Source organism: Tursiops truncatus, chromosome 3 (genome assembly GCF_011762595.2).
Source record: "Tursiops truncatus isolate mTurTru1 chromosome 3, mTurTru1.mat.Y, whole genome shotgun sequence".
NCBI classification, from domain to species: Eukaryota; Metazoa; Chordata; class Mammalia; order Artiodactyla; family Delphinidae; genus Tursiops; species Tursiops truncatus.
The window spans coordinates 23,695,064-23,716,431 of record NC_047036.1 but is presented as its reverse complement, the minus strand read 5'-3'; the positions used below and the strand labels follow the sequence as shown (position 1 = coordinate 23,716,431).

At 35.9% G+C, this 21,368-nt stretch overlaps 1 pseudogene; it reads right to left on the bottom strand.

Annotated features, from left to right (window-relative positions):
* Positions 1-17,194: 17,194 nt before the first annotated feature.
* LOC101327137 (ectonucleoside triphosphate diphosphohydrolase 6 pseudogene) lies at positions 17,195-21,346 on the bottom strand (annotated as a pseudogene).
* Positions 21,347-21,368: the final 22 nt, after the last annotated feature.

Here is a 21,368-nt window from a genome sequence, read left to right as displayed (position 1 = left end):
ATACTGGATATTTTAACCAAGAGTATGAGAAGACAGCAGAAGCAAGAAGGTCACTCTGACCTTCTGCCCTTTTCTTCTGAAACAGGTCATAAAACCATCAAGCGAGCCTTCACAATATCCAGAAGAAAGGAGCAACCTTATCTCCAAAGACACAGGGACATGGGTAGAATTCGAACAAACAGACCTTGCTAAGATTCCCCCAGCTTAATACATTTACCTCACATTTCTACACAACTGCCCACTCTTCATCAAACCTATCATAAAAATACTCAGGTCTAACTGTTTCTTTGGGTCCTCATTTCCTTATGAAGTCTTCCATGTCATACAATTAAGATTAAATAAATTTTCAGACCCAGCCAGGCACCCTAAGAGGATCAGGAAAACTTTTCTTTTCCTACTATATTATCTATAAACAATATATAGACAATGTTATTATTCTGTATTTTAATTCTTTATATACTTTAAAAGTCATGTTGAAACTGCTGTTTAAGAATAATACATCTCGTGATTTACCACTTTTGGTACATTTCACTCTGGTTCATGAAATTTAACTACATTACATATTCCACAATCTGAAAAAAAAAGGAGTTTTAAAAATATCTGGGATTTATATTACATGTAGAAATCAAATGAGTGACTAAAAAAGTATGGAGAGGCAGATAAAAGTTATTGAAAGTATGCCAATTTTAAGGATCTTATCTTATTGGTTAAGAGTTAGAATATTTTTTGAAGATAGACTGAAACATTAAACATGTGTATTTTGGTATAGACAGTGACCACATAAAAATTCAGTATAGATGATAAAATGGAATACTAAAATGTATCAATTTACCCCTTTTTCAGAAAAACAAGTTGGAAAGAAAGAAAGGGAAAAGAAAGAGCAGACTAAATAAACATATGAAAAATGAAAAGTGGAAATTTAAACTCAAGCATACTAATAATTGCACTAAATATAAATGGAAAAAGCACTCCTAATAAAACACAGATATTTTCAACCATATTTTTTTTCCATTCATCCAATCATTTTTATATTTATTTATTTTTTTGAATTTTATTTTATTTTTATACAGCAGGTTCTTATTAGTTATCCATTTTATACATATTAGTGTATAAATGTCAATCCCAATCTCCCAATTCATCACACCACCCCCCCCTGCCACTCCCAGTTAGTGTCCATACGTTTGTTCTCTACATCTGTGTTTCTATCTCTGCCCTGCAAACCAGTTCATCTGTACCATTTTTCTAGGTTCCACATATATGCGTTAATATATGATATTTGTTTTTCTCTTTCTGACTTACTTCACTCTGTATGACAGTCTCTAGATCCATCCACGTCTCTATAAATGACCTAATTTTGTTCCTTTTTTGGGGCTGAGTAATATTCCATTCTATATATATGTGCCACATCTTCTTTATCCATTCATCTGTCTATGGGTATTTAGGTTGCTTCCATGATCTGGCTATTGTAAATGGTGCTGCAGTGAATACTGGGGTGCATGCGTCTTTTTGAATTATGGTTTCTCTAGGTATATGCCCAGTAGTGGGATTGCTGGGTCATATGGTGATTCTTTTTTTAGGTCTCTAAGGAACCTCCATACTGTTCTGCAGAGTGGCTGTATCAATTTATATTCCCACCAGAGGTGCACGAGGGATCCCTTTTCTCCACACCCTCTCCGGCATTTGTTTGTACATTTTCTGATGATGCCCATTCTAACTGGTGTGAGGTGATACCTCATTGAAGTTTTGATTTGCATTTTTCTAATATTAAGTGATGTTGAGCAGCTTTTCATGTGCTTCTTGGCCATCTGTATGTCTTCTTCGGAGAAATGTCTATTTAGGTTTTCTGTCCGTTTTTTGATTAGGTTTATTTTTTTAATACTGAGCTGCATGAGCTGTTTATATATTTTGGAGATTAATCCTTTGTCTGTTGATTCATTTGCAAATATTTTCTCCCATTCTGAGGATTGTTTTTCCTCTTGTTTATGGTTTCCTTTGCTGTGCAAAAGCTTTTAAGTTTAATTAGGTCCCATTTGTTTATTTTAGTTCTTAATTCCATTACTCTAGGAGGTGAATCAAAAAAGATCTTGCTGTGATTTATGTCAAAGAGTGTTCTTCCTAAGTTTTCCTCTAAGAGTTTTATAGTGTCCAGTCTTACATTTAGGTCTCTAATCCATTTTGAGTTTAGTTTTGTGTATGGTGTTAGGGAGTATTCTAATTTCATTCTTTTCCATGTAGCTGTCCAGTTTTCCCAGCACCACTTATTGAAGAGACTGTCTTTTCTCCATTGTATATCCTTGCCTCCTTTGTCTTATTAGTTGACCATAGGTGCGTGGGTTAATCTCTGGGCTTTCTATTCTGTTCCATTGATCTATATTTCTGTTTTTGTACCAGTACCATATTGTCTTGATTACTATAGTATATAGTAATATATTTGTAGGATAGTAGTAACTATTTGTAGTATCTATTTGTAGTATAGTCTGAAGACAGGGAGTCTGATTCCTCCAGCTTCGTTTTTTATCCCTCAAGACCACTTTGGCTATTCAGGGTCTTTTGTGTCTCCATACATATTTTAAGATTTTTTGTTCTAGTTCTGTAAAAATTGTCATTGGTAATTTGTTAGGGATTGCATTGAATCTGTACATTGCTTTGGGTAGTACAGTCATTTTCACAATGTTGATTCTTCCAATCCAAGAACATGGTATATCTCTCCAGCTGTTTGTATCATCTTTAATTTCTTTCATCAGTTTCTTTTTTTTTTTTTTTTTTTTTTTTCAGTACACGGGCCTCTCACTGCTGTGGCCTCTCCCGCTGCGGAGCACAGGCTCCGGACGCGCAGGCTCAGCGGCCACGGCTCACGGGCCCAGCCGCTCCGCGGCATGTGGGATCCTCCCGGACCGGGGCACGAACCCGCGTCCCCTGCATCGGCAGGCGGACTCTCAACCACTGCGCCACCAGGGAAGCCCCATCAGTTTCTTATAGTTTTCTGCATACAGGTCTTTTGTCTCCCTAGGTAGGTTTATTCCTAGGTATTTTATTCTTTTTGTAGCAATGGTAAATGGGAGTGTTTCTTTAATTTCTCTTTCAGATTTTTCTTCATTGTGTATAGGAATGCAAGAGATTTTTGTGCATTAATCTGGTATCCTGCAACTTTACCAAATTCATTGATTAGCTCTAGGAGTCTTCTGGTGGCACCTTTAGGCTTCTCTATGTATAGTATCATGTCATCTGCAAACAGTGACAGTTTTACTTCTTTTCCAATTTGGATTCTTTTTATTTCTTTTTCTTCTCTGATTGCCGTGGCTAGGACTTCCAAAACTATGTTGAATAATAGTGGTGACAGTGGACATCCTTGTTTTTTTCCTGATCTTAGAGGAAATGGTTTCAGTTTTTCACCATTGAGAATGATGTTTGCTGTGGATTTGTTGTATATGGCCTTTATTATGTTGAAGTAGGTTCCCTCTATGCCCACTTTCTGGAGAGTTTTTATCATAAATGGGTGTTGAATTTTGTCAAAAGTTTTTTCTGCATTTATTGAGATGATCATATGGTTTTTATTTTTCAGTTTGTTAATATAGTGTATCACATTGATTGATTTGCATATATTGAAGAATCCTTGCATCCCCAGGATAAATCCCACTTGATCATGGTGTATGGTCCTTTAATGTGTTATTTGATTCTGTTTGCTATTATTTTGTTGAGGATTTTTCCATCTATATTCATCAGTGATATTGGTCTGTAATTTTCTTTTTTTGTAGTATCTTTGTCTGGTTTTGGTATCTGGGTGATCTGGGCCTCATAGAATGAGTTTGAGAGTGTTCCTTTATCTGCAATTTTTTGGAAGAGTTTGATAAGAATGGGTATTAGGTCTTCTCTAAATGTTTGATAGAATTCACCTGTGAAGACATCTGGTCCTAGACGTCCGTTTGTTGGAAGATTTTTAATCACATTTTCATTACTTGTGATTGGTCTGTTCACATTTTCTATTTCTTCCTGGTTCAGTCTTGGAAAGTTATATCTTTCTAAGGATTTGTCCTTTTTTTCCAGGTTGTCCATTTTATTGGCATAGAGTTGCTTGTAGTACTCTCGTAGGATGCTTTGCATTTCTGTGGTGTCTGTTGTAACTTTTCCTTTTTCATTTCTAATTTTATTGATTTTAGTCCTCTCCCTCCTTTTCTTGAGGAGTCTGGCTAATGGTTTACCAATTTTGTTTATCTTCTCAAAGAACCAGCCTTTAGTTTTATTGATCTTTGCTATTGTTTTCTTTGTTTCTATTTCATTTATTTCTGCTCTGATCTTTATGATTTCTTTCCTTCTATTATCTTTGGGTTTTGTTTGTTTTTCTTTCTCTAGTTCCTTTAGGTGTAAGGTTAGATTGTTTATTTGAGATGTTTGTTGTTTCTTTTTTTTTTTTTTCTTTTTTGCAGTACGCAGGCCTCTCACTGTTGTGGCTTCTCTAGTTGTGGAGCACAGGCTCCAGATGCGCAGGCTCAGTGGCCATGGCTCATGGGCCCAGCCGCTCCGCGGCATGTGGGGTCTTCCCAGACTGGGGCATGAACCCCTGTCCCCTGCATCAGCAGGTGGACCCTCAACCACTGCGCCACCAGGGAAGCCCAGAGATGTTTGTTGTTTCTTGAGGTAGGGTTGTATTGCTACAAAGTTCCCTCTTAGAACTGCTTTTGCTGCATCCCATAGATTTTGAATCATCATGTTTTCATTGTCATTTGTCTCTAGGTATTTTTGATTTCCTCTTTGTTTTCCTTAGTGATCTCTTGGTTATTTAGTAATGTATTGTTTAGCCTACATGTGTTTGTGTTTTTTTATGCTTTTTTCCTGTAATTGATTTCTAATCTCATAGTGTTGTGGTCAGAAAAGATGCTTGATATTATTTCAATAGTCTCAAATGTACTGAGGCTTGATTTGTGACCCAAGAAGTCATCTATCCTGGAGAATGTTCCATGTGCATTTGAGAAGAAAGTGTAACCTGCTATTTTTGGATGGAATATCTTATAAATATCAACTAAATCTATTGAGTCATTTAAAGCTTGTGCTTCCTTATTAATTTTCTGTTTGGATGATCTGTCCATTGGTGTAAGTGAGGTGTTAAAGTCCCCCACTATTATTGTGTTACTGTTGATTTGTTTTTATAGCTGTCAGCAGTTGCCTTATGTATTGAGGTGCTCCTATGTTGGGTGCATATATATTTATAATTGTTATATCTTCTTCTTGGATTGATCCCTTGATCATTATGTAGTGTCCTTCCTTGTCTCTTTTAACATTCTTTATTTTAAAGTTTATTTTATCTGATATGAGAATTACTACTCCAGCTTTCTTTTGACTTCCATTTGCATGGAATATCTTTTTCCATCCCCTCACTTTCAGTCTGTATGTGTCCCTAGGTCTGAAGTGGGTCTCTTGTAGACAGCATATATATGGGTCTTGTTTTGCATGCATTCAGCGAGACAGTGTCATTTGGTTGGAGCAAGTAATCCTTTTACATTTAAGGTAATTATCAATATGTATGTTCCTAATACCATTTTCTTAATTGTCATGGGTTTGTTTTTGTAGGTCCTTTTCTTCTTTTGTGTTTCCCACTTAGAGAAGTTCCTTTAGCATTTGTAGTAGAGCTGGTTTGGTGGTGCTGAATTCTCTTAGCTTTTGCTTGTCTGTAAAGCTTTTGATTTCTGCATCGAATCTGAATGAGATCCTTGCCACACAGAGTAATCTTGGCTGTAGTTTCTTCCCTTTCATCACTTTAAATATATCATGCCACTCCCTTCTGGCTTTTAGAGTTTCTGCTAAGAAATCAGCTGTTAACCTTATGGGAGTTCCCTTGCATGTAAGTTTTCATTTTTCCTTTGTTGCTTTCAGTAGTTTTATTTTGTCTTTAAGTTTTGTCACTTTGATTACTGTGTGTCTCGGCATGTTTCTCCTAAGGCTTATTCTGCTTGGGACTCTCTGCACTTCCTGGATGTGGGTGGCTATTTTGTTTCCCATGTTAGGGAAGTTTTCTACTATAACCTCTTCAAATATATTCTCAGGTCCTTTTTCTCTCTCTTCTCCTTCTGGGACCCCTATAATGTGAATGTTGTTGTGTTTAATGTTGTTCCAGAGGTCTCTTATGCTGTCTTCATTTCTTTTCATTCTTTTTTCTTTATTCTGTTCTGTGGCAGTGAATTCCACCATTCTGTCTTCCAGGTCACTTATCTGGTCTTCTGTCCCAGTTATTCTGCTATTGATTCCTTCTAGTGTAGTTTTCATTTCAGTTCTTGTATTGTTTATCTCTGTTTGTTCTTTAATTCTTCTAGGTGTTTGTTCTTTAATTCTTCTAGGTCTTTGTTAGACATTTCTTGCATCTTCTTGATCTTTGCCTCCTTTCTTTTTCTGAGGTCCTGGATCATCTTCACTATCATTATTCTGAATTCTTTTCCTGGATGGTTGCCTATGTCCACTTCATTTAGTTGTTCTTCTGTGGTTTTATCTTGTTCCTTCTTCTGGTACATAGTCCTCTGCCTTTTCATCTTGTCTTTCTGTGAATGTGGTTTTTGCTCTACAGGCTGCAGGATTGTAGTTCTTCTTGCTTCTGTTGTCTGCCCCCTGGTGGATCTCAATCATATTTTTAAATATAGACTTCAGGACAAGGAATTTATCCAGAGACAAATATGGACATTTCTTAATGATAAAAGAGTCAATTCATGAAGAACTTCTAGCAATCTTAAATATGTAGCCATCTAATAACAAAGCAGGTAATTACCTAAAGCAAATAATGTGGGGAAATAGGGAGAGAGAGAGACATATCTAAAATCATAGTTGAAGATATTAACCCTCTTCTCTATAATTGAAAGAACAAGTAGGTAAAAAAAAGTAAGGATCTGGAAGATTTAAATACTACTATAAATAATTGACTTAATGGAACTTTATAGACTATTACATCAATCACAACAAAATATACATTCTCCTCAACATCAAGATGGACCAGTGTGGGTTAACTACAAGTCTCAGTAAATTTCAAAGGATCCAAACAGGCAGAGTATATTTTCTGACCATATTCCAATCAAAATTATATTTGAAATCATTAACCATAAAATTTCTAGAGAATTTCACTAATATTTCAAAATTAAACAACAATTCTACATACTGCCTGAGTTAAGAAGGCATCAAGGAGATGAAGAAATGTCATCACCAAAGCCTGAGAAAGAGCAAACAGTAGATAAAAAAGGAATCTGGAAATATGTGAAATCTAATAAAGTGTTTCAAGAAGATGGGAATGATTAACTGTTAATTGTTCTTCTAGACCAACTAAAATGAGGACTGGGAACAGATCACTGGACGTAGCAAAAAAAAAAAAAAAGTAGGGTGGATTTACAAGATAATAGGACCAGTGAAATTGGAGATTGTAAGACTGGGTACAATTTTGGCTAGTGTTTTATAGAGAAGCAGGGAAATGAGGTCATAGCAGAACATTATTGTGGAATCAAAATATTTGCTTATACATATAGGCAATAATATAACATGAATTTATACTAATGAGAAAGATACAACAAAGGAAAGAAAAATTGATGATTCTGGAGAGGCAAGAATTGCTGGGACCAAACATATTTTCATAGGTAAAAAGAGTAAGATACATGTAAAAGGAAGTGACTTTGGTTTTAGACAGAATAAACAGTTCATCTATGGCATAACAGAAAGAATGTTGCATCATAGATTTATGTTGTTCTTGGACATTGTGGGAATTCTATTCTGATTGCTTTAAAATTTCCAGTGCACAACATAAGAACATATACATAGACCAATGGAACAGAAAAGCCCAGAAATAACCCCCTGCATATACAGTCAACTAATATTTGGCAGGGGAGCCAAGAATACCTAATGAAGAAAAGGTAGTCATTTCAATAAATGCATCTTGGAAAACTGGATATTCACATGTAAAAGAATGAAACTGGATCCCTATAGCACTCACAAAATTATACCACTCACAAAAATTAACACAAAATGGATTAAAGACAAATATAAGACCTGAAAATGTAAAACTCCTAAAGGAAAATGAAGAGAAAAAGATCCCTGATATTAATTTTGGCAATGACTTTTTTGGATATGACACCAAATGAACAAGAAACAAAAGCAAAAGTAGAAGCAAACTAAAAAGCTTCTGCAGAACAAAAGAAACAATCAACAGAATGAAGAGACAACCTATGAAATGCGAGAATATATTTGAAAATCATATATGATAAGGGGTCAATCTCCAAAATATACGAAGAACTCATACAACTGAATACAAAAAAAAAAAAATAAGCCAGTTAAAAAATGGACAGAGGACCGGAATAAAGATTTTTCCAAAGAAGACACAAAAATGGCCAACAAGTGTATGAAAGGGTGTTTAATATCACTAATCATCAAGGAAAGGGAAATCAAAATCACAATGAAGGGTTTCCCTGCATGGCGCAGTGGTTGAGAATCTGCCTGCTAATGCAGGGGACACGGGTTCAAGCCCTGGTCTGGGAGGATCCCATATGCCACGGAGCAACTAGGCCCGTGAGCCACAACTACTGAGCCTGCGCATCTGGAGCCTGTGTTCCGCAACAGGAGAGGCCACGATAGTGAGAGGCCCACACACCACAATGAAGAGTGGCCCCCTTTTGCCACAACTAGAGAAAGCCCTTGCACAGAAACGAAGACACAACACAGCAAAAATAAATAAATTAATTAATAAACTCCTACCCCCAACATCTTAAAAAGAAAAAAAAAAGAGCTCTATGTAGATGCTTAAAAAAAAAAAAACCCACAATGAAATACCATCTCCCACCTGTTAGTGTGTATATTATGAAAAAGGCAAGAGATAACAAGTGTTGGAGAGGATGTGGAGAAACGAGAACCCTAGTGCACTATTGGTGGGAATGTACATTGGTGTGGCCACTATAGAAAACAGTATCGAGGCCCCTCAAGAAATTAAAAATAGAACTACCATATGACCCAACAATCCCACTCCTGAGTATGTAACCAAAGGAAATGAAATCACTCTTTCAAAGAGATATCTGGACCACCATGTTCACTGCAGTATTATTCACTATAACCAATACATGGAATCAACTTAATTATTCATGAACAGATAAATGGTAAGGAAAATGTGGTAAATATATACAGTGGAACATTATTCAGCCATAAGAAAGAAGAAAATACTGCCATTTGTGTCAACATGAATGGACTTTGAGGTCATTGTGCTAAGTGAAATAAGTTAAGACAGAGAACAACAAATATCAATACTTTAAATCTCAGTTATATGTGGAATCTAAAAAAAAAAAAAAGTTAAACTCATAGAAACAGAGAGTGGAATAGTATTTGCCAGGGGCCATAAGGTGGGGGAAAGGAGGAAATAAAAGAAATATATATCCCAATGCAATAGTAAAGAGTGTGATTAGCTGAGACAGGAGGTGAAGGAGAATGTATTAGAGATTTGAGGAGAAAAGGAAGTATATGGAACAGTCAGCTAGGATTGAAGAATGTTCTATGAATTCTGCACAGTAAGATCTCCCTTGAGGTTCATTGTCAAAAATTTTGTGTGGGAACAGTTAGCAAAATATATTTTTCCTCCAGTTTCCTTCAGTTGCATCAGAGTGCAATACATGGTATTAAAACAGATGGAGGGGAAAGGAATTAAGCATATGTGCAGGGGAGTAATTGTTGTGATTACACATAAAATTAGACTAAGGAGCAAAGAAAAAAGGGCTTGAGCTGGATGAAGTTCAGCAAAAGGTGGTCAAACCAATGGGTGTTGTTTCTGGTGGCATCAAAGTATCAATGAAGTTGTGAATTTTAGAGACTAATGTGGAAATCTAAGGAGTGTTGGTTGTAGACTGGGGTGCTTCAAATTAAGTAGTCACATAGTAAATGTTTTAAATCAAAAGTTATACCCAGAGATTCTGCAATTAAGATATTATAGCAATACTGGAACATCATTTGAGCAGGTGACATTATGCTCAGGATAGGTCATGTAATGGTGAAGATAAGTCCTTTACATTTTCCTCTATGACATAAAGCAGAACAACACTTATTGAAATGAAGTTTAGGCATCTCATCCAGCACCACATGGCAGGAAATGTACATAGTAGTGTTCTGTAGTTCATCTGGAACTTAGCTTTTTGCAGTCTAAATTTCAGTCTTCAGACCTTCCTGAACAACTAGGCTAAATTTGCAATATTTATTTCTAATCTTCAATATATAAAATGCTCTTATTATGAGAACCCATTTTCCTCTATATAAGCCCTTGCTCCTACTGTGCCAACTTAGTAAAAATAAATTTTCTAAAGTGGTCATGGTCAGCTGCGAAGACCATCATAGCTTTAGTTACTAGGGATTTTAGGTGGCCTGTTAAATATCAGTCTCCTCACTCTATACAATGAAGCCTATTATTGAGATAAAACACTGGTGACCTTCAGTGACCTGCTACTATAAAAATCCTGCCCAGCCTATATTTATCAAAATTAAAATCTAAAGCCACCCACTTGGGCTGCTTCACATCACTCCATGTATAAATCTTTTTTTAAGGTTTCAGGCCAATTCACTAAAAAGTTAAAGTTTTTAAGGCATCCATCTGTTAGGTATCTAAAATTTTTCCCCTGTTGAGGTTTGAAGCAAATTGAGAAATAAAACAGAAGAAAGACATCTGAATTAAAATTATGATGGAAGTTTTACTATTAATAAACCCAGCTATATAATATGAATTTAGATTTGTGGCCAAAAGACTAAGAGTTTATGAAGTGCCATTTTTACTGCCTAGACTATTGGATTCCCAACTTAGGAAAAATTGGGGAAAACAGAGCAGCCTCAACTACCTAGGATTACTGCTCTATATCAGTTTGGATAGAGTGGAGAAAAAAAAAAAGAGAATCTCTAGTTCTTTCAGCCCTTTTATAGGTTAATATCTCACAATCAAGAAACATGGGTCAATGGATGTCACACGCTTATCAATTAACATCAGCCCCCTAAGGAAGGATGAGTAAAGGTGAGGGAAAAATTTTCATGATAATTTACTATCATGGAAGATGCTCCCTGTGGAACCTTAAACACAGGAGAAAATATTAAATTTTCTAGTAAATTAAAATGATATGATATTTAGATTTGAAACACATTGATGCACATCAGAACCCGTGACAGGCACAGGCAGTAAACCAATAAGTATTTAGTGTAATTTTATAAACTTTAAAGCACTTATTTAGAATAGACAAAAACAGTTGTTCAAAACAGCATCAACCAAAAGAAAGTGTAAAGAAAAAAATAATAAACATATGAATAGGAATATCAAGCAGAGAACAGAAAAAGGAGAGAGAGAGAAAGAGATATTAACAAACAAGGTAGAAGCTGAAGTTTTTTGGGGAAAAGGTCCAGCAAAGTATAAACATTTCTCAAAAGCTCTACCTTAACAAAAGCATTAAATTAGGGCATAAATGACAAATCAACAAACTTAGAACTAAGAAAATTATATAAGCAAATATGGATTCAAAGGGCATTAAATTGTGAGAGTAAAGATTGAAATAATCCTTAGAGAATAGAGTAGGAACAAAGTTATACTAATATTTTGAAAACTTAAGAGAATGAATGTGCCTCTGGAAAATAAAAAGTGGATTTTACACTTCAGGAAGATCTAGAAAACAACAAAAATCAATTACCATAAAAATAAATTGGTAATTTAAAGTATCAGGCATAAAAAGAAACTAGGACCAGAGAGTTCTTCAGATTTGTCAAGACTCACGTTTAAGAAACACAGAATTCCCACTTAATATCACTTTTTTAAGAAATTAAAATTAAAGAAATCTATCCAATGTATTCTAGAAGAATATAATTGCATACACACACACACACACACACACACACACACACACACACACAAATCTAAGAATAAAAGGAAAAACTTGGGTTTAGCAGGACTGCTACCTAGATACCAACTTCCACCTCCAGGACAGGGTTGTCAAATGTCTAATGCAGCATTTATAAAGTGCAGAAACTGATTCTCAGCTACACTTCCCAAAACAGGGCCTTGTGTGTCTGGTAACAGAAAAGAAAAAAAAACTTTACTCTCTGACCTCACAGAACTTTTTATCTAGTAGAAGAGATAATATTTGTAATAATATAGATGTAATAAAAGAGAGAATGTGAAAAATGATGTAATAAAATTTCTCAAATCTGTAAAAGTAAATAAATAATTTAGTGGAAAGAGAGGGTAAGGAGAAGGGTGAGTATGTATATAGAAATAGTCAAGAATACTGTCCGTGCTATACAGTAAATCCTTGTTATTTATCTATTTTACATATAGTAGTTTGTGTCTATTAATCCCATACTCCTAATTCGTCCCTCCCTCCCTCCCTCTCCCTTTGGTAACCATAAGTCTGCTTTCTATGTCTGTGAATCTGTTTTGTATATAGATTCACTTGTATTGTTTTTAAATTCCACATATAAATGATATCGCAGGGAATTATATTCAATATCTTATAGTAATTTATAATGGAAAAAAAATCTCAAAAAAATAACTGGAACACTTTGCTGTGCACCTGAAACTAACACAATATTATAAATCAATTATACTTCAATAAAATTTTTTTAAAAGATAAATAAAAATCAATTACTGCCTAAGTTAAGGCAACCACGTGACTGGACTCTAAGGCTCATTTAAAGACTTACCATAAAATTCCAATAACACAGCCTTTCATTTTCTAGACTGTTCTGCCTCCAGTTAATTGAAAGTAATCTGGAAATTCAAAACAGCCTTCCTCTGGATATTTACTCACTTACAATGCAAGCACATTTTTATGATGTGTTTAGTTAGAGGATTAGTGAAGTGGGTATGTCAGAAAGACTCAGCTTGCTAATTAGCGTTTTTAATGAGTTTTTGCTATGTCACTACTTAGTAGTCTGTTTACCATTTTCCGTACTGTAGCTTGGAAGCCAAAATCCTGGTGGGTTTTAATTAACTCAAAGTATTTCTACTAAAATCACACCAGTCATAATATTTAATGACTTCAATCAATAGAAGAGATAGTAATAATAATGCAAGGTATAAGATCAAATATATAAATATTCATATAAATAGATAACAGATACAAACATTAAAATAAAATAAAAAAGAAATGCGTTCAGGTAGAATTCAATGAAGAATTACCTATATTATACAGCTTATATATGTATATATATATATGCAATGATATTTATTTAAATTAAGTTTTAATGAACTTGCAGTTAAATTCAAACTATCTTAGTTTTACTGGCTGAATACTCTGTGATAGATTATTTCATTTGCAAATTCTGTGGCATTGGTGAATACACCATAACTTATAAGCTGTACCTGTATATCAACTACATTGATATATTAGTATACTGCTATCTATTACTATACTTTTATAGTAAATCCTATATTGGTTTGGCACATGTAATAGCAAAATGAAGAAATACATGTCTATCCATTGAGTGACAGTCTATAGTCCAGAACAATTCCCAATTAAGGAAATCTTAACTGTGCTATATATTATCTGGTTTCCATTGTATTGTAACTTCACACTGGATAGGGAATTTAAAGTCAGAATTCAGATTTGGTGAATGCTAAGCTTTGTATAAAGCTGAGATTGTTTAACTCTGTCCAAGGTGCGAAACTTCTTTTAACTTTCCTGAATATTTTTATGGAAGATGCAACATATATAAATGATTTACAACAAAATCTATTTCCTTTTCCATGTTATACAGCTCTCATTGGGAAGTGGCTTCTCAGCTAGAGACGACATTCCATAGACTCCTTACATGGTGGTCATATGAGTTGTCTCCAGTGAAATGTGAGCAGAATGATATGTGTCATTCTAGATAAAGTCAATTAAGGGTCGGGGGAATCTTCCTTTTACTCTTACTTTTCCCTTTTGAGGACCGAGAGCAGAGGATTCTTTAAGTTTCTGGGGGACAGCAGAACCATAGTCCAGAGCAACTTGGTCCCTGAATCAGCAGATAGAGAAAACATTCCCACATCAGACAGGAATACCCACATTAGCTAGCTAAATGAGTGAGAAGTAAACTTCTTTTATGTTAAGTCACTGAAATTCAAGGTTTTATTTTTTACTTTATGGAGAGCTACCCTAATTACTGAAGGAACTCAGCATTCTTCTATACACATGAATACCCTTTTTTAAAAATTGCAGTATCTCAGTGATTATGTGAATGTTTATTAGATACAGTTATAAATTGGTCTCTTAATAATGACCTATTAAACGAAATCCAGCGAACGAAATATATATATATATACACACACACACACACACACATCAGTCATCCATACTTCAGCAGTGGGATAAAGTCAAAGTCCAAAGGTTAATATTTAGAAAACTGCCTGAAAAACAAAGCACACGTGCATACATTTTTATTCATCCAACTTATCAACACACTGTGGAATAAAAAGGCAAGTAGGAAATATGTTTTCTTTCTCTAGGGATTACTTCACCTCCTCTTTTCTCTTTATTTTATCATATTGTGACATTGCTATGGGGATATGGGAGGCCTATTATTAAAACAATCCTTAATCCTAAGGGAAAGAAACAAGCTGGTTATGCATATGGGATCTAAGTGAAAAGAATAAGTTATAAAAAAGTTCAGTGAAATCATATTACGGGAAGAATATACAGAACACTGTTTTCCCCATAGAAATCTATGATTATGTGAAATTAACTTTAAATTCCCTTTGTTTGTTATTACTAATTGATAGTCAGAAGAAACATAGCTAAAATATGAAAAGAAGAAAAATCCAGTTAACTACTTGACTCTACTTTTAATAAAAAATATTTTATTTATTTACTTATTATATAATTATATTAATAAAATTTCCATACATAACTGCCAGAAATTCACTGAAGGGTGAATATGAGTCTGGCTTTAAACACTCCATGGTAGGATCAGAATCCTTTGTTTGCAGAGACTCTCCACTTTATTTGTTCAGTCACACCTAACTGGACAAGGAACAGGTACCTCACTTAGCAAGAATAATTAGAATTTCATCCCAAGGAATTTTTAATTGGTGATGTTAGAAATCATTTTCTCATGGCACTTGGATGTTTAACTTGTAATCTCATGAGCTCTAAATAGGCTCTTTTGCCATATGGACTCAATTTCTTCTGGAAAAGGAATAACGTTGCATGTGACCAGCAAGATAAAGAAGGAGAAACATTGTGGATCAGCTTCTGAGGGATGCTTATAAGCCTTTCCAATCATTAGCTCTCCTGTGTCCAGCTTAGGAAGGGAGCCTGTATCATATAGCTTAATCTAACTTCATTCATTAATGGGCTATCACTTGAAAACCCCCCCCAATTTTTTTAAAAATAAAAGCTATAACTAATATAAATATATAAAATAATGTTGGAAGAGGAAATGAATTTCTTATTCTGGTAGTTCCTTGAATCATTTATGCTTTTTGACCTGCCGGAGAACTGCTTCAGCAAATTTCACAGCGTCAATGGCCTATATTAGGACTAGAGGAGAGACACTATGCCTCAGTTTTCTGAACTCTAGAACGTATTCTGTCTTTGAAATCTGTGAACTTTTTTCTCTTCTGTGTCTTATAGTTTAACCTCTCATAGTTCATCCTGCAGCAGTCAAGGACAAAACCTCTTTCTATTTAAAGTGGTCCCATTCTCCATCTCTTTTGGTGAAGCATAACCCAATTAGCATAGTTGTTTTACTTTCTTTTCTGATAAATTATGAAATTTTATTGAAAGTAAAATTGATCATTTGATGATTTTAAAGCTCCTGTAATTTACTTCATTAATAGTAAAATGTTGGATGAAATATAAGACTATAGACAGTAAGGTTAGATCCTCAGGTGATATGCAGTTGAGGCTAAGAAAAATTGGCTAGTATCCTGTGCATTTTGTTTGAAGCTGTTACTATAATTCATTCAATAACAGAAGTAAGCAACATTTAATACATTTTTGATAAGTATTGCTGTTGCTAGAGAAAAATTGATAAGAACACTTTATTTCTTTTCCCTTGTAAGCCTTTTTATTTTGAATGGAACATACAAGGTTCAGTTTATTCTATTTATTGTACAGTAGGTATCACAGTGCCCTGAAGGATACAGGATGGGTCAAGAATGAGTATCAGGGATATTGGTGTGATGACGAGTGAATGGACTATGGCTCAAAAAACCAGGTAGAGTAAAGAGATGGTGATTCAGAGACTCTGATTCTGACCCTTCAGTTGGGGTCTGCATATGAAAACCACACACAGGCTTCCCAGCATCTTTTGCCCTTGCTTGGCTGCAAATGTTGCACGTGGTACTGATGCACTTGGACATAGAATCGGTGTCCAGGCCAGCGAGTGCTCAGAACATAATTTTCACACAAACTATTCAGCACCCACATTGCAGAGGCATCACTCAAAGACCTGGAAACCGGAGCACTACAACTATAAATATTTTTACAATTAACTCTTAGAATCACGTTCACATTTAAGCACGTTTTTATGAAGAGACAGGGCACACAGGGGCATGCATATATATTTTATTACCACAATAAGTTTAGTGAACATCCATCATCTCCTATAGATACAAAATAAAAGAAAAAGAAACAAAAATATTTTTTCCTTGGGATGAAAACTCAGGATTTACTCTCTTAGACACTTTCATATACATACAGCAATGTTAATTATATTTATCATGTTGTACACTACATCTCTAGTACTTATTTATCTTATAACTGGAAGTTTGCACCTTTTGACTGCCTTCATCCAATCCTCCCACCCCTCGTAACCACAAATCTGATCTCTTTTTCTATGTGATTGTTTCTTTGTCTTTGAAGTATAATTGAACTACAATACCACGTTAGGTCCTGTTACACAACATACTGACTTGATATTTCTATACATTTCAAAATGATCACCACGATAAGTCTAATCACCATGAAAGTCTATATTTTGCCACTCCCAATCCCTCCTTCCTTGGGGTACACATAACTCTATTCATAGAGACAGTTCTGTCAGTTAACTGCAAACCAAACCAACCAAGGATTTGAATAAAACAGACATCTGGAATATTTCACATGTACACACCCAAGGAAGAGATAAACATGTTAAATTCCAAAGTTCACAGGAGGCTACCCCAGGATCCGTCTGTCCTGGCTTGCCAAATGTTTTATGTTTTTGTTTTTGGTTTGTTTTCTTGCGTTTGCTTTTAACTGGCTCACACTGAGAGCAGCCAGGCTGGTCTATAGAACCTCCCGCCCAATTCTTCCCCAGAGAAGGTGGAGAACTGCCCCACCTAGAGGAAACCAGGAAAGTAGCAGGGAGAGCAATAAAGGACTCCTGCACCATGGGGATGCCCCATCACATCAGGGAGAACATTGGAGACAGAGAGGGCAGTGTGGAAGTTGTCCACCCAGTGAGACATGGTGGGAGCTGAGCTTCACTGGTCTAAACATGACCTTTGCCCCAGTCTGGTCCACTGCTCACTTAATGTCAACAGGTATACAGAGGTAAGAAAGCCTGGGCCTGTATTTTGTTCCTACCTCCAGAACTTCTCCCAACCCTTTGGTCTCCATGTCACATGCGATAAAGCCTCGCTCCACAGTGAGGCTGTAGTGCTGCACAGATGAAGCTAATGCTCAACCCAAGAGCCATCACACAGAGAACTCTGCAAATCCCTTGGGTAGGTCTCCCCTCTCCCCCCACTGAGGTTAGAAGGGACAAGGGTGGCAGGCCACTCCGTGAGCCCTCTTAACACCTCAACAGTCAAATCAAGCATAAAATCACATTAGTGGCTGTCTAGCCAGCTGACAGACTAGGATAGGGTGGGGGTTTCACAAAAGTGTACTGTTCTTTTCTGTTTATTTTGAAGAGTTAAAGTGAAGGGAAATGGTCAAAACCATTCCCCTGTGCTTCGAAATCCATCTTAAGGATTATAATAGGCAGACAGAGCCAAACTGTGCTGTAAACCTTCAAGGATGGGTGTATCAAGGCACATTCCTGTAGTCCTCTCTTATGCAAAGTATGTTTCTTTTTTTGGCTGTTTTTTCAGCTTTACTGAGGTATGACTGACAAATAAAATAATAATACATTTAAAGTGCACAAGGTGCTTTGATATATGTATACATTGTGAAAAGATTCCCACAATCGAGTTAATTAACACATTCATTACTTAACATATTAGCCTTTCTTTTTTTTTTTTTTTTTTGGTGAGAATACTTAAGTTCTACTTTCAACAAACTTCAATTATACAATATAGTTTTATCAACTATAGTTACCGTGCTATACATTAGATCCTCAGAATTTACCTTAAAAATGCTTCTCATATGGAGACTATCACCACTTTTGTGAGGAGGTCCCAACGTAAACCTGAGTGCTGACTGGGAGGTAGGGGAGAAGAAGGCAGGTGGGGGACTTCCCTGGTGGACCAGTGATTAAGACTCCGTGCTTCCATTGCAGGGAGCATGGATTCAATCGCTGGTCAGGGAACTAAGATCCCACATGCTGCAAGGTGCAGCCAAAAAAGCAAATAAATAAATAAATAAATAGCCTCCTGAGGCTGCTGCTTTAAAAAAAAAAAAGGCAGCAGGTTGGCAGTAGGAAGTGCTGAGGAGCACAGCCGCCAAGAGGCTTGACTCTTCTGTCAGGTCAGTGAGTCCACGTAATGAAAAATGGCTCTCAGAGCACAGCTAGTCTCAACATTGTCAGTTTTCCGAATCAGCTTCAGCACTTTGTTCCCCAGAAACCTGAATTCTTGCAGCAGCAAACTGACAAAGGTGAGACAAGTGCATACATATGAAAGGGTTGTTCTGTGGGTGGTTTTCCATTGTCCAACACACATACTTGGCTGCAATCTCAAAAGTCTCCACCCATAACACTGCCTCCTTTCTCTGCATCCATGAGGACAAAATTTGCTGCAAAGTCATGATGCTAAAAAAAATGCATAAAAATTCAAATTCTTCACTTCTTCCATTTTGTGCACTTTATTCTAAAGGATTTCTGCCACTCTGCTGGCACACAGTTCACGGAGGCCAAATGCCTTCTGTCCCAATATGCTATATATTATTTCAACATGGTCCCACTCTTCTTGGAACCTGGGACACAGACAAGGGCTGACCAACTCCTTTGCATCTTTAGCAGCTTTTCTCTCCTATTCAAAGGTACTTTATCAGTTCATTTTGCTGTTGTTTGCAAAGCCTTTTCATAGGATTTAGTGGTAGCAAAGGCACTTCCAGATTTCTTTACATAAATGGTTGTTCAAGTCTCTGGTTCTTCCCATGAATCCTGTATGCCCTCCTTTGTCCCATCCATGGATGCAGGTGTCATTCCACCAAAGCAGGTAGGTGAAAACTGCTTCTAGTTCTTCTGCTATCTCCCCTAGAAACACTTAAATTTATTATTACTACTATTATTTTTTAACATTTTTATTGGAGTATAATTGCTTTACAATGGTGTGTTAGCTCCTGCTTTATAACAAAGTGAATCAGCTATACATACACATATATCCCCATATCTCCTCCCTCTTGTGTCTCCTTCTCTCCCACCCTCCCCATACCACCCCTTGAGGTGGTCACAAAGTACTGAGCTGAGCTGATCTCCCTGTGCTATGTGGCTGCTTCCCACTAGCTATCTATTTTACATTTGGTAGTGTATATATGGCAGTGCCACTCTCTCACTTCATCCTAGCTTACCCTTCTTCCCTCCCTGTGTCCTCAAGTCCATTCTCTACGTCTGCATCTTTATTCCTGTCCTGACCCTAGCTTTTTAAGAATCTTTTTTTTTTTTTAGATTCCATATATATGTGTTAGCATACTGTATTTGTTTTTCTCTTTCTGACTTACTTCTTCACTCTGTATGACAGTCTTACTTCACTGTATGACAGACTCTAGGTCCATCCACCTCACTACAAATAACTCAATTTCATTTCTTTTTATGGCTGAGTAATATTCCATAGTATATATGTGCCACATCTTCTTTATCCATTCATCTGTCGATGGACACTTAGGTTGCTTCCATGTCCTGGCTATTGTAAATAGAGCTGCAATGAATATTGTGGTACATGACTCTTTTTTAATTATGGTTTTCTCAGGGTATATGCCCAGTAGTGGGATTGCTGGGTCATATGGTAGTTCTAATTTTAGTTTTTTAAGTTACCTCTATACTGTTCTCCATAGTGGCTGTATCAATATACATTCCCACCAACAGTGCAAGAGTGTTCCCTTTTCTCCACACCCTCTCCGGCATTTATTGTTTGTAGATTTTTTGATGATGGTCATTCTGACTGGTATGAGGTGATACCTCATTGAAGTTTTGATTTCCATTTCTCTAATGATTAGTGATGTTGAGCATCCTTTCATGTGTTTGTTGGCAATCTGTATATCTTCTTTGGAGAAATGTCTATTTAGGTCTTCTGCCCATTTTTGGATTGGGTTTTTGTTTTTATGATATTGAGCTGCATGAGCTGCTTGTAAATTTCGGAGGTTAATCCTTTGTCAGTTGCTTCATTTGCAAATATTTTCTCCCATTCTGAGGGTTGTCTTTTGGTCTTGTTTATGGTTTCCTTTGCTGTGCAAAAGCTTTGAAGTTTCATTAGGTCCCATTTGTTGATTTTTGTTTTTATTTCCATTTCTCTAGGAGGTGGGTCAAAAAGGATCTTGCTGTGATTTATGTCATAGAGTGTTCTGCCTATGTTTTCCTTTAAGAGTTTTATAGTGTCTGGCTTTACATTTAGGTCTTTAATCCATTTTGAGTTTATTTTTGTGTATGGTGTAAGGGAGTATTCTAATACGATTCTTTTACATGTAGCTGTCCAGTTTTCCCAGCAACACTTATTGAAGAGACTGTCTTTTCTCCATTGTATATTCTTGCATCCATTATCAAAAATAAGATGACCATAGGTGCGTGGGTTTCTCTCTGGGTTTTCTATCCTGTTCCATTGATCTGTATTTCTGTTTTTGTGCCAGTACCATACTGTCTTGATTACTGTAGCTTTGTAGTATAGTCTGAAGTCAGGGAGCCTGATTCCTCCAGTCCGTTTTTCTTTCTCAAGATTGCTTTGGCTATTCAGTGTCTTTTGTGTTTCCATACAAATTGTGAAATGTTTTGTTCTAGTTCTGTAATTTTATTATTATTATTTTTAAATAACTTCTGTCAGTTATTTCAAGATTTCAAAAGGAAGAAACAAGGGGAGCACCCAACAACCTGAAGCTAGAGTATTCTTTACTTCTGTTCTTAAACAGTTTTCAAGGGTCTCCTTTTTTATATTGAGGTATAATTGACATATAACATTATTTTAGTTTCAGTCATAAAACTGATTAAATATTTGTATATATTGTGAAGTGATTACCACAGTAAATCTAATTAACGTCATCACCATACATAATTACAGATTC